A 17870-nucleotide genomic window follows, 5' to 3' on the forward strand; every position below is an offset into this window, starting at 1 on the left:
GTGGCAGTCCTGGGGTGAGGAGGAGCGCTGGTGTGGTGGAGCTTGTAGTGGCTGTGGAGAGGAAACCCTCCTCACAGTTCCGAGACAGAAAAGAATACTCATAGACCAGAGCATAGGCCAGGAAAGGAGTAAACACCTTGCACTTGATCATAGCACCTTGGAAGAACTGAAAATTTCAGGTCCCTAAAAGTATCTCTGAAAACAGCTGCACAAAACCCCTGAAGCTTGAGACAGTACATTCTCCATACTGGAAACAGACTCCTACCTTAACAAAGAGTTTATAACTCAAATAAGTGGCCAAGATCATGAGCAAGCAGCACAAAAAGAGTCAGACTATATTATCTTACTTTGGTGACAAAGAAGATCAAAACATACAGCCAGAAGAAGACAACAAAGCCAAAGCTCCTACATCCAAAGCCTCCAAGAAAAATATGAATTGGTCCCAGGCCACAGAAGAGCTCAAAAAGGATTCTGAGAAGCAAGTAAGAGAAGTAGATAAAAAACTGAGAGTGATGCTAAAGGAGACCCCAAAAAATACTGAAGAAAATAACACCTTAAAAAATAGCCTAACCCAAATGGCAAAAGAGGTCCAAAAAGCCAATGAGGAGAAGAATGCCCTAAAAAGCAAAATTGATCAAATGGAAAAGGAAGTCCAAAAGCTTACTGAAGAAAATACTTCCTTAAAAACTAGAATGGAGAAATTGGAAGCTAGTGACAATTTGAGAAATCAAGGCATTGTAACACTAATCAAAAGGAATGAAAAAACAGAAGAGAATGTAAAATATCTCATTGGAAAAACAACTGACCTGGAAAATAGATCCAGGAGAGAGAACTTAAAAATTATTGGACTATCTGAAAGCCATGACCAAGAGAAGAGCCTAGACATCATCTTTCAAGAAATTATCAAGGAAAATCGCCCTGATATTTTAGAACCAGAGGGCAAAATAGAAATTGAAAGAATCCACTGATCACCTCCTGAAAGAGATCCCCAAAGGAAAACTCCTAGGAATATTGTAGCCAAATTCCAGAATTCCCAGGTCAAGGAGAAAATATTGCAAGCAGTCAGAAGGAAACGATTCAAGTATTGTTGAAACACAATCAGGATAATACAAGATTTAGCAGCTTCTACATTAAGGGTCCGGAGGGCATGGAGTATGATATTCCGGAGGGCAAAGGAATTAGGACTACAACCTAGAATCACCTACCCAGCAAAACTGAGTATAATCCTTCAGGGGAAAAAATGGTCATTCAATGAAATAGAGGACTTTCAAGCATTTCTGTGGAAAAGACCAGAGCTGAATGGAAAATTTGACTTTCAAATACAAGACTCAAGTGAAACATGGAAGAGGTAAACAGGAAAGAGAAATCATAAGAGACTTATTAAGGCTGTACCGTTTACACTCCTGCAGGGAAAGATGACATTTGTCCTTTGTCAGTATTAAGGTAGTAGGAGGAAAAAAATTATATGTATGTATAGATAGATAGATAGAGGACACAGGGTGAGTTGAAGATGAAGGGGTGATATCTGGAAAATAAAATTAAGGGGTGGGAGAAGATTATACTGGGAGAAGGAGAAAGGGAGAAGTAGAATGAGATAAAATATCTCACATGAAACAGACAAGAAAAGTCTTTTACTTTGGAGGAGAAATGGGGGAAGGTGAGAGGGAATGAGTGAATCTTATTCTCATAGGATTTGGCACAAGAAGGGAATAACATACACAATGGGGTATGGAAAGGGGGGAAGGAGACAAGAGAGCAGGGGGTTGATAGAGGGGAGGGCAGATTGAGGGAGGGGATAATCAAAAGCAAACACTTCTGAGGAGGAACAGGGTCAAAAGAGAGAATAGAATAAATGGGGGGTAGGATAGGTTGAAGAGAAATATACTTAGCTTTTCACAACAGTACTACTATGGAAGTGTTGTGCATGACTACAGATCTATAACCTGTATCAAGATGCTTGCCTTTTCAATGAGGGTGGGTAGGGAGGGAGGAAGGGAAAAAATTTGTAACCCAAAGTTTTAAAAACACTTGTCAAAAATAAAAAAAAAAAGCTTACATTGTGGTAACAGCTAAAGATACAAATATAAAAGTAAAAAAAGTAAGACAGTGCCTGTTCTCAAGGAGCTCACATTCTAATGGAGGAGACAACACCTATGGAAGGTTTCAGCTACATGTGAAGTGCAAAAGTCCCAAGGCAGTAAATGTTAATGAATCTTCTTTAATGTTATTTCCACTGATAAACTAATATGTTTCTGATGTTGAACCACTTAAAAGTGCCAAGGACTTTGGTGATAACTGTCTTGAAGAAGCACATATGTCATACATGTCAAAAAAGGTCATAAAAACGACAAAAGAGGAACTGTGAAATGAATCTTGGAAGCCATAGTTTAAGGGGCCCTATAGCAAATGGCCATACTGTTAATGCAATTTACAGAACTTTGAAGCTCTGATGTATGAGTGTCAGTAGTAACATCTTAGCTCCTTTCCTCATACAAGTACATGGTCTGCCAATTGATCTACTGCTTCACCTAGTTCTGAATTTATGAAGAAACCAGCATGATGGGGACTCTCGGGTTATGTGACCAATAAGATGGAGGACCAGATACTTTCCCTGATCCTGATGAACTCTCAAACTTCTCCAAAATAAGAATTATGTACCAGAGTTAAAGCAATTTTAGCTAGGACACCAAGAATCCAAACAGCAGACAAGGCTGAACCTAACTCCAAATTCACTCACTCACCACCCCCTCTATCATCCGTCATGGTCCCAGAAGCAGGGCTGACTAAGTTAATGTAGGAGCCTGCAACAAAATTCACCTTTATACTCCAAACCACCCTTTCTCCCAGGTCCAAATGGCAGAAATTTTTTCATCCCCGTCATGATATTTCTTTTCCATCTGTTTTCTGGGGAAGTTATTTTTGCCATGGGATGTATTTCATTTTCTTCTATTTTGTTAGCCTTTTGACTTTGTTTTAATATTTCTTGTTGCCTAATGTAGTTATTGGCTTCCATTTTTTTTCCATTTGAATTTTGAGGGAGTTTATTACTTGGGCAAGGTTTTGTACCTCTTTGTGGCAAGTTGTTAATATCCCTTTCCAACATTTTCTTCCATGCCTTTCATTTCTTCTCATTTTTTCCTCAAGCATTCTCATTATATTTATTAAATGTTTTTAAAAAAACTCTTTTAAAAAATTCTTGCTTCATCTTTTCCAGGAATTCTAGTTGAGTTTATGCCACCCCTGTTTTTCTCTGAAGCTCTGCTTGTAGGTATTTTGCAGGCATTTTCTTCCTCTGCATTTTTGTCTTGAATGCCTCTACCACCATAATAGGTCATTATGGTCCAGTTCTTTTTCTTTTTGTCCATTCTTATAGACTTTTTCTTCATTTCAGACTTTATGTGAGGGCTGGGCTCTGCCACACTTCTAGAGGCAAGGTCTGGGCTGATCCAAGGGGCAGGTGGGGAACCTGCAAGCTTTCAGTGCATGAACTGATAAAGACAGATGAAGAACCAGGAGAACAAGATGCACAACAACCACAATAATGTAAACAGAAAGAACAACTGCACACCAAAAGTGAATGGCTGACAAGAAGAGATATGGGAAGCCACTTCTGTTCCCTTGAAGATGTACAATGTCCACAAATACTGCACACTGCACATATTGTCAGATTGTATTGATATTTTTCCTCTTCTTTTTCTTTTTCTGTCTTAAAAATACTGGTATCCCTTACTCTACCTCTCCCAGGGAACCATCCTATAAGGTATACCGGGGGAAGCAACAATAATGTATAAACAAAAATACATTAATAAAACTTATTTAAATAAAAGAAATAATATGATGGTATCATAAACAGTTTGAGAGGATGTTTGCTAAACATGTTTAGCTATTTCTTGGACAACAATTTCTCTTGTTTTTTTTCCTCATCCATTATGAAAGGCCTCATCACCTCTCCCTATACCAGTACCTTTGTGATGGACCCCTCTGCAATGTGAACTCTCAGAATGCATAAAACAAAATTTCTAGGATTAAAGAAAAAAAACAATTTTTAAAAAAATATAAGGATTGAAATGAAAATATAAGACTGCATAGGATTATAAAGAAAACCAATTTTATTGAAATATAGTTATCAAAATATATTTGTTTAAAGTTCATGGACTCCTAGTTAAGAACCCCTGCCCTAGACTATAGCAATAATTTCCTACTTAGTCTCAGTGACACCATTCTCTTCTCTCTTACCAAGAGGGAATTTTATCTTACACAGACACAGCTGACAAATTGATATTCCTAGAATATAAATTTGACTATTCAGACATTTACAGTGACTACCTATTATCCCAAAAAATACAATATTCTCAATTTTAAAATTAAAGTCCTCCATAATCAGGATCTCACACATTTTTCCTATCTTATTTCATAGGAATGTAGATTTAGAGCTAACGTTCAACTGAATTATTTTACAAATATAGGAAACAGAGGCACAGAGAGGCCAAGTTACTTGCCCAGTGTCACACAGCTAGTGTCTGAGACAGGAGTTAAACTTAAGACTTCCTGATTCTAAGCCTAGCCCTCTATTGCCATACCATGATACTCCTCTTTTATATTACTCCCCTTCACATACCCTCCAGTAAGTCCTTCCTCCAGGCAAACTGGCCTGCCAAATGTTCTACATGCATAACCTTCCATTGCCATGTCTGTCCCTTTAAATAAAGGGTTTCCCATGTCCATAATGAACTTTCTCTTCTCTTCCACCTACCAGAAGCCCTTGCATAACCTTAAATCACAGCTAAGGCTTTTTCTGATCATCTCGGGTTTTTAATACTCTCTCTCTTGAAATATGTATGGGGGTGTGGTGATGTGATGCCTCCTCTATCTCAGCTGATATATGAGAGCATAGTCACATGTAATGATGTTTAATATGTAAACAAGATGTATCTATGTCCTGTGACCTTTTAATGAGGTGTGATCTTCTTCATGACAAGAAGAGAACAGTATAATTGACTGAACAATCTAGCCACCTTTCTGGGGACTTTAAATAACTGGATGAATTTTAACAATCTGAGTTCCAGTTTTAGAGTAGGAAGAGTAGAAGAGTCTAGGACTGGAACACTTTGTGGGGGCAGATTCCTGTCACTATATCAGAGATGCAGGTGGGTGGGTGTGGGCATTGAAGAAGAAAAGGAGAAAACACTTTCTTCCCCATCACAATCATAGTATTGGGGCTACTGGGCAAGCAGGAAATAATTCATCTACCTGGGAGCAGATACACACACATACACACACATATAAACACAACTGAGGACAGACATAAATACAGAGAAATAATCACTTAAGGGCTGAAGTGTGTTCTAGGAGTATAATCTCTTGCAGCAGAGTGCTGGGCTATGCGCTCAAGATAAAATCAGAAGCCAGAGGACCATCTAAATATCCCACCCAGAAAAGAGCTGCACTCAAGGGGAGCTATGTAAGGACTCTGCCTAAATAAATGAATGAATGAACATATGGATGGATGAATGAATGAATAGACAAGCAGATAAAGAAATAAATGACTTCCAGAAGCTCTGAGCTACCTTTTGCCACAAATGTATTCTACACATGTGCCTTATTTCCTCTGTACTCTAAGTTTGAATCTACTCTTCCCATGGAGGCTGTGTGTATTTGTGAGAATGTACCCCCAGACTTTTGTGAAAGAATGTTTGTACAAACTGTGCTCACTATATAAATTTTAGTAAAATTTTTTGCTAATAACCAATTAAGTCTACTGGCTAATTGTTAATGAGAAGCATACCAAATGTAGTGTTAAAAGTACAGATTCACAGCATTACTTCTAGAATTTAAGATAGACAACTACCCTCAGGGGACACAACTCACAAGTACAAGTGCCAAACTGGGGAATTATTCCCACTGGGCTTGCTATATTCATACTACTTTGTGCTTATTATTTTATTATACTTTTCTATTTATTGGTACATCTGTTATGGAACATGTAGGTAGCACAGTGGATAAAGTGCTGGGTCTGGAGTCAGGAAGGTTCATTTTCATGAATTCAAATCTGGCCTCAGACATACTAACTGTGTGACCCTGGAAAGGTCTCTTAACCCTGTTTGCCTTAGTTTCTCATCTGTAAAATGAGTTGGAGAAAGCAATGGCAAACTACTACAGTATCTTTGCCAAGAAAACCCCAAATAGAGACAGAAAGAGTAGGATATGACTAAAACAATTGAACAACAACAATCTCTGTTGTATCCTTTCTCCATATTCTTCCCACCACAGAGTAAACTTGAAAGCAGAGATTTTTTCACTTGTATTTTGTTTGATCTTGCCACCTCCATTTCCTGACTCCATGAATTTTCAAATGCTATTCCCCATGCCTGGAATTCTTTCCCTCCTCATCTCCCTCTTTCTGTTTTCCCTCTCTTCCTTCAGATTCCAAATAAAATCCTACATTCGGTAAGGAGATTTTCCTGATCCTTTTTAATTCTAGTGCTTACTCTCTAAGATTATCTCCAATTTATCCTCTAAATATCTTTGTACATAGTTGTTTGCATATTGGCTCCACCATTAAACTGTTACCTTCTTGAGAGCAGGGACTGGTTTTTGCCTTCCTTTGCATGCCCAACACTTAGCACATAACAGACACTCAATAAATGCTTGATGACTTGATTTAATTTGTTTTTGTATCTGCAGTGCTTTGTGCTTAAAAGTGAATTGAACTGAATTGTCGAATTGAGGGCAAAAGGAAATTTATCTGTTAAAATGAAGCCTAGCTCTATTCAATTGGCACAGTCAAGTAACTGAGTATATTACAAGAATATAGTATTTACCAGCCTAGACTGACTGCATCGGTCAGAGCCTAAACAACGTTCCAAACTAATCCCCATAAAATATATCAATGAGGCAAATTTGAATGAGCTTTTGAAAGGAATTAAACTCCTTGCTTTGGTGGGGAGGGGAAGGGAAAGGAAAGGAATAAGCATTTATGCAATGTCTACTAAGTGCCAGGAACTGTGCTAAGTTTATTTTTTGGACAAATACAGTTTTATTTGTCCTTATGACAACCCTGTGAAGGTATTATTATTATCCTCATTTTACAGCTGAGGAAACTGATATAAACAGTAAACTGATGTAAAAATGACTTGCCCAGCATCAAACAGCTAGTCTTCCTGACTCCAGATCCAGTACTCTATCCACTGTGTCATCAACTTCATTAGTATAGCAAGTAGTTTAATTTTTCATATTGATATGAAAAAATGCTCTAACTCATTATTGATTGGAAAAATGCAAATTAAAATAGTTCTGAAGTACTACCTCGTACCTATTAGAATGGCTAAGAGCACAGAAAAGGAAAATGACCAATGCTGGAGGAATGTGGGAAAAAATGACACATTAATGCACTGTTGGTGGAATGTGACCTGATTCAGCTATTCTGTAGAGCAATTTGGAACTATGCCCAAAGGGCTATAAAACAATGCATACCAGTTGACCTAGCAATTCCACTACTAGGTCTGCATCCAGAAAGAGATAAAAAACAAAAAGGAAAAGGACCTATATGTACAAAAATATTTATAGCAGCTCTTCTCTGGTGTCAAAGTATTGAAAGTTGAGGGGATGCCCTTCAATTGGGGAATGGCTGAACAAACTGTGGCATGTGATTATGATGGAATACTATTGTGCTATAAGAAATGATGAGCAGGATGCTCTCAGAAAAACATGGAAAGACTTACATGAGCTGATGGAAAGTGAAATGTACTGTGTACAAAGTAACAGCAACATTGTGCAATGATTAGCTGTGAATGACTTAGCTATTCTCAGCAATACAATGATCCAAGACAACTCTGAACAACTTATGATGAAAAATGTTGTCCACCCCCAGAGAAAGAACTGATGGTACCTGAATACAGATTGAAGCATACTTTATTTACTTCCTTTCTTTTTTTTGTCTGAGTTTTATTTCACAACATGACTGTTACGGAAATATTTTGCATGACCTATACCGAATTGCTTGCCTTCTCTATGGGGGGGGGGTGTGTGGAAGGAGGAAAGGAGAGAACTTGGAACTCAAAATTTTAAAAACTAGTGTTAAAAATAATTTTTACATGTAATTGGGGGAAAATTAAATACTAAACAAAGCAAAACGAACAAACAAATAAACCCATCCCAAAAGTAAAGTGCAAGTGAAGCTTAGAGAGGTGCAGGACTCTTGGCTTAGTAAGAAGGCAGATAAAATTCATTTTTATACTAATAGTAAAAATCCAAAGTGCTTTTATGATGCTCTGGAGGCCAAAGACCTATGGTGCATCTCAACCACTCAATGTTGATGGAGCCACATTGATTAGTGATATGGACAGGATCCTGGAGAGATAACCTAAACACTTCCATAGTGTTCTCAACAGACCATTGCCAACCAATGCTCAGGCCACTGATTGTATACCTCAGGTAGAAGTCAACCCCTCTTTAGTTGAATTTCCAACTGAAGAAGAGGTTTTGAATGCCATTAAAACTCCTCTCATCTGGCAAAGTGCTTGGTACTGATTCTATTCCAGGTGACCTTTACAAGGCAAGTGGCATACAAAGCTGATTGAAAATTTCCAGATTATATAGCAAGAGGAGGTTAAACCTCCCTCTTCCTAGGAGTTCAAGGATGCCTCTATTGTTCATCTCTATAAAGGGAAAAGAAAAAGGTTTTCCTATGACAATGGCAGCAGGGTCTCTCTCTTAGTCATTGCTGGCAAGGTTCTTTCCAGAGGCCTCGTTAATAGGCTGATTCTTTACATGGAAGATGGTCATCTACCCCAGAGCCAGTGTGGCTTCAGAAAGGGCCAAGGAATGGTTGATATCATGTTTGCTGCCTGACAATTCCAGGAGAAATACTAGGAGCAAAGCAAAGGTCTGTATACAATGTTCACCAAGCTGAGCAAGGCCTTTGATACTGTCAGTTGTGAGGTCTTGTGGAAAATTATTTCAAAATTTGGTTGTCCAGAAAAGTTCATCAGTATTGTATGTCAATTTCATGATGGCATGTTTGCCCAGGTTCTAGATCACGGACAATGCTCTTGTGCTTTCCCAGTCACCAATGGAGTGCAGCAAGGCTGTGTGCTTGCTCTCAGGCTTTTTAGCATGATGTTTTCAGGAATGTTGTCAGAAGTTTTCAATGAGGATGAAAATGGCATCAAAGTCAGCTACCACACTGATGGTAAACTATTTTACTTGAAAAGGCTACAAGCCAACACTAAAATGGAGGGAGAATTGGTGTGTGACTTTTTGTTTGCAGATGACTGTGCACTCAATGCAATATCTGAAGCTAAGATGCGACAAAGGATAAATCGATTTTCTGTTGCTTGTGCTAATTTTGGCCTAACGATTAACACCAAGAAAACACAAATTCTCCACCAGCCAGCACCACATCATCCATATGTGGAACCATTGGTCACAGCAAATGGAGAAATTTTGAATACTGTGCATAAGTTCATTTACTTTCGCAGTATACTTTCTAGGGATGTACCCATAGATGATGAGGTTGACACATGTATTGCCAGAGCTAGCTTAGTGTTTGGGAGGCTCCAAAGGAAAGTGAGGGACAGAAGAAGTATTAGGTTGCCTACCAAACTCAAGGTTTACAGAGTCATTGTGCTGACCTCATTGTTGTATGCCTGTGAAACCTGGACAGTCTACTAGTGCCACACCAGGAAACAGAATCACTTCCATTTGAATTGTCTTAGGAAGATTCTGAAGATCACTTGGCAAAATAAGGTACTGGCACTAAGGACCTTTCTCAACAAGCACATTTCCAATGGGCTGGCCACATTGTTCAAATGCCAAATGTACATTTGCCTAAAAGACTATTTTATGGAGAACTCATGCAAGGCAGGAGCTCACATAGTGGTCAGAAGAAGCAATACAAGGATATTCTCAAGGTTTCTCTGAAGTACTTTGAAATTGATTGTTGGACATGGGAGATACTGGCACAGGGCTGCCTAGCATGGCATTCTTGCATCAAAGAAGGCAATGTGCTCTATGAGAGAAGCAGAATTACAATAGCTCAAAAGAAATGTGAGATTGCAAATTTAGACATCTCTACTCCAAATGTTCATATAGACCATTTGTGCCTGACCTGTGGTAGAGACTTCCAACCTCATATTGGTCTGAGCAGCCACAATTGGACACATTGTACCTTGACTCCAACATAGTAATATCATTTTGATCCTCTTCAAGCACAAAGGACAACAACCAACACTCCTTGTTCAGAATCCATACCTGATCACTGCCTGTCCCTCATACCTACCTCTTCCTCCTCATCAGTGGCTTTTTCAAGGGTCAGCTAAAATCCTACCTTTTGCAAGAAACCTTTTCTGATTCTTTTCAATCCTAGTGCCTTCCCCCAGATATTACCATCACTTTATCCTGTATATATCTTGAATATACACAATTGTTTGCATGTTGTCTCCAACATTAGAAAGTGAATTCCTTGAGGGCAGGAACTATTTTTGCCTTACTTTACATTTCTAGAGCTTAACACAGTGCCTGGCACATAATTTGTTGTTGTTCTTCAGTCATTTTCAGTCATATCTGATTCTTCATGTCCCCTTTTTGGGTTTTCTTGGCACAGATACTCAAGTGGTTTGCCATTTTCTACTTCAGCTCATTTTATAGATAAGGAAACTGAGGCAAATAGGGTTAAGTGACTTGCCCAGGGTCACACAGCTAGTAAGTATCTGAGGCCACATTTGAACTCAGGTCTTCTGGACTCCAGATCTGGCACTCTATCCATTTTGCCCTACAGAGGCTCTGGCACATAATAAGTGCTTAATAAATACTTGCTAACTTGCCTTGCCATTTTAGTTGATGAAATCATCTATTGTTTCTATAATTTATTTTTATGCACATTATTTAGGATTATATTATTTAGTCACCATTTGAATTTTAGCTCTTTCTTCAAATGTTTTTATTGATTATAATTTTATTTTGTAATGGTCAGTAATAAATTTTTCATATTTCTACTTTCTGCAGCTATGAGTTTTTTAAATGCTCTAGAACATGGTCAATTTTTGCAAAGATGCCATAAAAAGCTAAGAAATATGTATACTTTTTTCAATCTTATTTCCTAACAATCAACAAAGCTAACTTTTTTCTTGTTTAAGGGCCCACTGAGGTTCCCAAATATCATAGTTTTGCTATCTATTTCTCCTTGTCATTTGATTAGTTTTTTTTCCTTTAAGGAGTTAGATGCCATGCTGTTTAGAGCATATGTATTAAGTGTTCATCTTATTTCATTACTTATGGTGCCTTCCCTACTGAATTTTTTTTAACCATTGACTTGTCTGAGATCATGAATGTCAGCCTTACTTTTTTGATTCACTTGAGGCATGATAAATTCTGAACCAGCCCCTCATTTCCACTGTCTTACTCTTTGCTTAAAGTGTGTTTTAAATTCTTCTTATAAATCCATTCTGCTACCCTCCCCCCCATTTTGAGTGAGTACATTCCATTGATCTTCATGGTTATGATCATTCATTGTGTTTTTACCATCTTATTTTCTTTTTTTCCCCTCTTTTTGTCTACCCCTTTACCAAGAAAATATGTGGCAAGAAAAAGAACATGATCAGCCCTAGCAACTGATAATTAAAATGGTCTAATTTTAATTTGCTGTCCCACTTCTCATCTAGTACAGGCCTTAATTACTTGTTTTTATACTTTTTTCACCTTGTAATACCTTCTTTTTGATATTCTTCTTGTAGATTAAATTTATTTTGCTTGCTACTATTCTATCCTTAACTCTGCCCTTACTCTTAACTTCTTCTCTCTCTGTCCTTGTCTATTTACTGCTTCAGATATTAATGAGATTCATGATATTCCCATTTCTCATGAACTGATGATGAGCAAAGTAAGCAGAACCTGAACAAAAATTTATACTATTAACATCAATCACAAAAATCAACAATGACCAAAACCAGGAGAACACTTTATGCAATAACGACAACACTAAACAACTTGGAAAGTTATAAGAAAATATGAGCATCCATGATTCTAAAGAATGGATATTATCTACCTCCCTACAGAAAGGTGATAAATTTAGTTGCCTAATGTAATATATACATACTTACATACATATACACACACTATATATGTGACTATCATACAAATACTTTGTTACAAGAAAATTCTCATGGAGTGGGGGCAATTTGGAAATATTTGTGGTGCAAAAACAAAACATATCAATAAAACTTAAAAAATATTAATATAAATTCATTGGCTTGCTAATTTAAAGAGATATTCCCATTTCTTCACCTCCATGTTTGTATACTTTTTTCTAGCGCATACTAGTTCCGAGAAATATTTCCTTACCCTTCCCCCTCATTTCTTCCCAGTAAATCCTTCTCTTTCTTCTTCTCTTTCTTAAAACCAATAAAAAAGGGAAAAAATCCACCCAAAGGCCCCATGTTTGTCTTTTTCTACTTTCTCTATTTGATTCCTAGAAGGCAAAAGGATTCTGAAGGAAAAACTTCTCTCTTCCTTATTAAATATAAGTAGTTTATTATCTTTTTACCCCTTCCTATTACTCAAATATAATTACCTTTATAGGTTTCTCTTGTCTCTTGCTGTTTGCATTTCAAAGATTCTACCCAACTCTGGTCTTCACAACAGGAGTGCTTGAAAGTTCTCTCTTCTATTATATTTCCATTCCTCCTCCCTTCTTTCCATAAAATTATATTGGGTTTTTCATGATAGGTTATTTTTGGTTGTAAGCTTTTTTTCTTTTTAGAATATATTCCAAGTTTTTCTTTTCTTTAAAGTAGCTGCAACATAATATTGTATAAACCTTATTGTGTTTCATTGATATTGAACTCTTTCTGATTGTTTGAAATTTTTTTGACCTATAATATTTGGATATTAATGATAGAATTCCTAGTGAAATGGGTAATGGTAGTAGTCCAATCTCAAATCTCCTTCATGGTGAAATGGGTACCTTGATCAAAAGTAGTGTTGCTGTGTTTCCCAGAGGGAAAGTGAGAACTTTGATGGTAGCTATAGTGGTGGTGGATAGATATAATGATAGATAATAATAAATATTATGAATAGATATAAACTATAGTAGGGAAAAACCTCTTGCCCTGAGATGGGAAGGTAGACAACATAATCAATGTGCCACTCAGAGATAAGTAAACCATTATGCTAGCTTCAGCTGGTGCCAGCTACTTCGATTGATATGAGGAGTAGCATAGGCCAGAGGTAGCTGCCTTATCCTTAGTTAGAGGGATCTTATGGTTCAATACCAATTACAACAAAGAAATTCCATATGGTTCAGAAAAGAAATGAGAATCTTGAGAAAAGTTAGAAGGAACAAATGTCATAATTTATGACTTCTATAACAGTAATAATTAGCAGAATAGAAACACTTGAATTCACAGTGGAAATTCTCTCTAAAGAAGTGAAAGACAAGACAACAGATTTGAAATTCAAATACAATGAACTGCAAGACAATCTTGAAAAAGAGAGAAGCAAAAAGTAATAATGTTAAAATAACACGATTTCTCTGCAACCAAAAACTACTGATCTTAAAGACAGGAAAACATAGAAACATAAAGATCATAGACCTTTTAGAACATGGCTAGTAAAAAAAACTTGAACACTATAATACAAGAAAACTACTGAGAACTTCTGAATATAGAAAACAAAGCACCAATATAAAGAACCTGCATATTGTCTCCAGAAATTTTTTAAAAAAACAACCAGGCTTCAAACTCCAAGACACAGTGGTTTAAATTTTATAATTCCATTGAAAACAGATTCTGTAAGGCAATGGGAGAAAGGCCTTCAAATATAAAGAAAAGGAAATTTGAATAACATTAGACTTTACTTATTGGCAACTACAAAAGGGAATGGAATAATATAATTCCAAAAGCAAAGGAACTTAAGATGAAGCCCAAAATAATGAAAAAAAAAATTCAATAAGAGGCTTTTGAAGCATTCCTATAAAAAAACCCCAAAACATATATGAGTAGATTTTTCAACTTATAACATCCTCTTAACAACGGGGACCTCCTGTGCTGGCCTTACTTATCTTGTTAGAGAGACCATCCTGCATCACTTTTATTAGACAAGGATGAAGGATGATGGTGTGATCTGTAAGGATTCATTCACTAGCAACAAGGGCCCAGCAAGAGGAAAACTTCCTTTTTAAAATGGCATATTCAGTGGCCCTTTCATGGAGCTTGTGGATCTAGAACTCTAATGTTTGTTTGATCTGGCCATCCATTGGTATTTGTCAATGGTTCCATTTATCTTAGTCCTATTGGATGATGACCTCCAAAACCATGGGCCCAGGGGGAAGAGGAGGGCTTGGAATACAATAATCCAGGAGTAAAAAAAATGTTCACAATCAAGAATAATTTACCCTACAAAGTTGAATATAATCCTACAGGGAAAAAAAATGGGCCTTTGATGGTATAGATGGCTGTCAAGCATTCCTGATGAGAAGACCAGAGGTTTGTCAGAATTTTGAGATGTAGGAATCAAGAGAAACCCAAGAATTCTTATCCCAACTTAAAGACAAGTCTTGGGTCCCAGGGTAAAGCAACACTCCCTGTCCCTGGTTCTAGGAGTGCCCTTGAGTTAAGATTTAATTTAGGTAGTCAGCCTTAAATAACTTTTAAGACATAGTATTTAAGAAGGTTATAAAACGAAAACAATTGGTACAAAACATCCCCTGAAATATTTGTGACACATTCTTCCACAAGTATATACAGAATTCAGGGGAAAGGTCATTTATGCTTAGAGACTACATGTAATAATAATCATAGTTTTTGATCACTTGTGAGGGGCAAAAGAAGTTCCTCTTTGGCATTTTATAATTTCTTTTCTGGAGTCCTTAAAGAGTAGTGAGTATGGTTTGTCTTTGGCTTTCATTGCAGATAATTAGAAATCATTGCTGTCCTGAGGGGATGATGCCAGGATGCCAAAGGGAAGCTACAATTCTCTGAACCCTTGAAAATTCCAACCAAAGTGGAGGGGACAGGAAGGTGACCTAGTCAAAGTCAAAATCTCTTCTTTTCTCTCCTTTTCAGGCAGTTCCTACTTAAGGGTGTGCTAGAAAACCACACCTTCCAATTTTTGGAAATCATTCCCTCATTAACTCATTTGATAATTTGGAGATGATCCTTGAGGTGCGTCCAAATTTCCTTCAAATATCTGAACATGATTTTTGTGTATCTTTCCAGTTTGAGGGTCTTTTAACACTTAATTGAAGTTAATTGAGTGCATGCTTATTACAGACGTGTTCTCATCTAGCTAAACTATCAAACTTAAAATGGAATGGGTAGTTTCATACCCATCTTTACACTAAAGAGGTAAATTTATTTGAGCAACTGGAAGTGACTTATGATGATGAAGTATTGACATTCTGACAGGGGGAGAAGAAAACAGTTTTCCTTTAGAATCTTAAAGCCTTCAAAGGGTAAGGAGAAAATTAAATAAGAAAATAGAGGATTTGGTTGTGGATTTATTCTGTTATGAGATTTTTAAGAGGGTAAAGAAAAGAGAGGATAAAAGGAATACAGGAGCAAAGAAAGGAGGAAGTGGGTAGAATTTCTTAGAATTCAGGTACATGAGAAGTTCATATAGAGAAAGAGCTGGGGAGAGTAGGCATTAGATGAAATTCACTCTTACCTGGAACAAAAAAAGGGACTCATACACAGTTTGGTTTAGAAATACATAAAACTCAACAGAGAAATGAGTGGGAATTGGGAGAAGGAGATTAAGGAGAATAATACCAGGGAAGGAATAGTCATAAACAAATAAACTTCCTGATACTGAATATAGGAGTAAACGGAAAAAAAAGAACTGGAATCTAGAGAGATATCCATTAATTATGGAATAGCTGAACAAATGATGGCATATGAATACAATGGAATACTGTGACATGGAAGTATCAACTGTTGCAGTTAAAATGAGCAGAGCTAGGAGAACATTTTTACACACTACAAAGAAAAGAACTTTGAAAGACTTAAGAACTCTGATCAAAGCAATGATACACCAGCATCTATGTTACACAGCTCCTTGACGGGGCATTATGGACGCAAGGTCCAGAGGTATACACATTTGAATATGGACATTGTGTGGATTTGTTCTATGCATATTTGTTAAATAAAGGCAAGTGTGGCACATTCCCATAATACCTCTACCAATACTGTCTGTGGAGTCTGATTTATGGAGAGTTGTGATGACATATAATGAAAGTGCTTTGGAGAGATACTGGTGAGTCAGTCAGTCAATAAACATTTATTAAATACCTATTACGTGCTAGGAACTTTGCTAATTGTTGAGGATACAAAAAAAGGTAAAAGACAGTCGCTGCTCTCAAGCAACTCACAATCTAATAGAAGAGACAACATGCAAACATCTTTGTATAAATAACATATATAGGATGAATTGTAAATAATCAACAGAGAAAAGGTGCTAGAATTAAGAGAGATTGAGAAAGGCTTCCTGTACAAGGTTGAGTTTCAGCTGGAACTTGAAGGAAGTTAGGGAAGTCAGGAGGTAGAAATGAGGAAGAAGAGCAGTCCAGCGTGAGGGACAGCCAGTGTAACTGACCAGAGTCCCAAGATAAATTGTCTTAAGTGAGGAATAGCAAGGAGGTCAGGGTCACTGGATTGAAGAATACTATGTGGAGCTGTGGGAGGGGATGATGTGTAAGCTGTAAGAACACTGGGAAGGTGTGATGGTGGGGGAGTGGGAAGGCTATGAAAGGTTTTAATGGTAAACAGATAATTTTATATTTGAATCTAGAGATAATAGGGAACCACTGGAATTTACTGAATAGGAGGGTAACATGGTCAAATCTGTGCTTTAGGAAGATTACTTTGACAGGTAAGCAGAAAAATGGGGAGAGATTTGTAGCAGGCAGAGGTACCAGCAGGCTATTGTAATAATTTAGGTATGTGTTGATGATGCCATGATGTGTTGATATACCAGAGGGATGGTTAAGAGGAGAGAAGGGAATATATATGAGAGATGCTCTGAAGGTAAAGTTAACAGACCTTGGTAAGAGATTAGATATAGGTGGTGAGAGTGGTTTTTTACTGATTAAACTGATTTTTTCATCCAAAGCTGTAACAAAACCTTTGTCAGAATAAGCCCAGGTGAGCCTGTAAGACCCAGACATCTTCACTAGACTGTAAAACACTCACTAAAAATAATGTTTTGTGGATTTTTTTTACTTCCATTGAATCTTAAAGTTTTGTACCCATTCAGACAATGATGAACTCTAATATGTTGATAACATGCCATCATATGATGTCATTAATCACAAAAAGTTAAGAAATTCATCCAAGATAAATATTCTTCTGTAGCTTGAGAACCCACCTGATTTAAACCCCATTCAAAAACAGGCTATAAGCAATGCAAGACTTGGAAAAAAGGACTGTTTGTTAAAGGTATACTTAATATACAATGTGATGAAATCCAATATTAAGTCAATCCCTCTTATTCTTAATATCCAATGTGGTTTCAAAATGAAGAATTAAAGAATATGTATTCAAATCTTGTAAGTAAGTGATTCAGGCAGAAGGAGGACATATTGCATGTTATAATTTTTTAAAGATGTAAAAAGTTGTAAGTCTCATTGTATATCAATAAATTAAATTATCTTAACTTTGTCCCCAGTTGATTTTCACCCATTGTGTAAAACTGAAGAAAGTTGAGGCCTGGATTCAAGGTTAGATTCAGAGATGTTCTGGAGTAATCAGGAAAGAAAACTTCTATTTTTTTCTCACTTTATTGATCTTTTCAAACTACAAGCTGGAAGAGCTTTCTACCTCTCCCCCAAATACTCCCTTTCACATTCCTTACCCACCTGGTCTTAACTCCACATTTTG

The 17870-nt window shown here is 37.0% G+C and overlaps 1 protein-coding gene across 4 annotated transcripts in view; it reads right to left on the minus strand.

Annotated features, from left to right (window-relative positions):
• The window catches only part of FAR2 (fatty acyl-CoA reductase 2), a 158888-nt gene that overhangs the window by 129950 nt on the left and 11068 nt on the right, over positions 1 to 17870 (minus strand). The gene's annotated exons all lie outside the window — the stretch shown is intronic.

Source organism: Vombatus ursinus, unplaced genomic scaffold, assembly GCF_900497805.2.
Source record: "Vombatus ursinus unplaced genomic scaffold, bare-nosed wombat genome assembly UNPS02014941.1, whole genome shotgun sequence".
NCBI lineage: Eukaryota > Metazoa > Chordata > Mammalia > Diprotodontia > Vombatidae > Vombatus > Vombatus ursinus.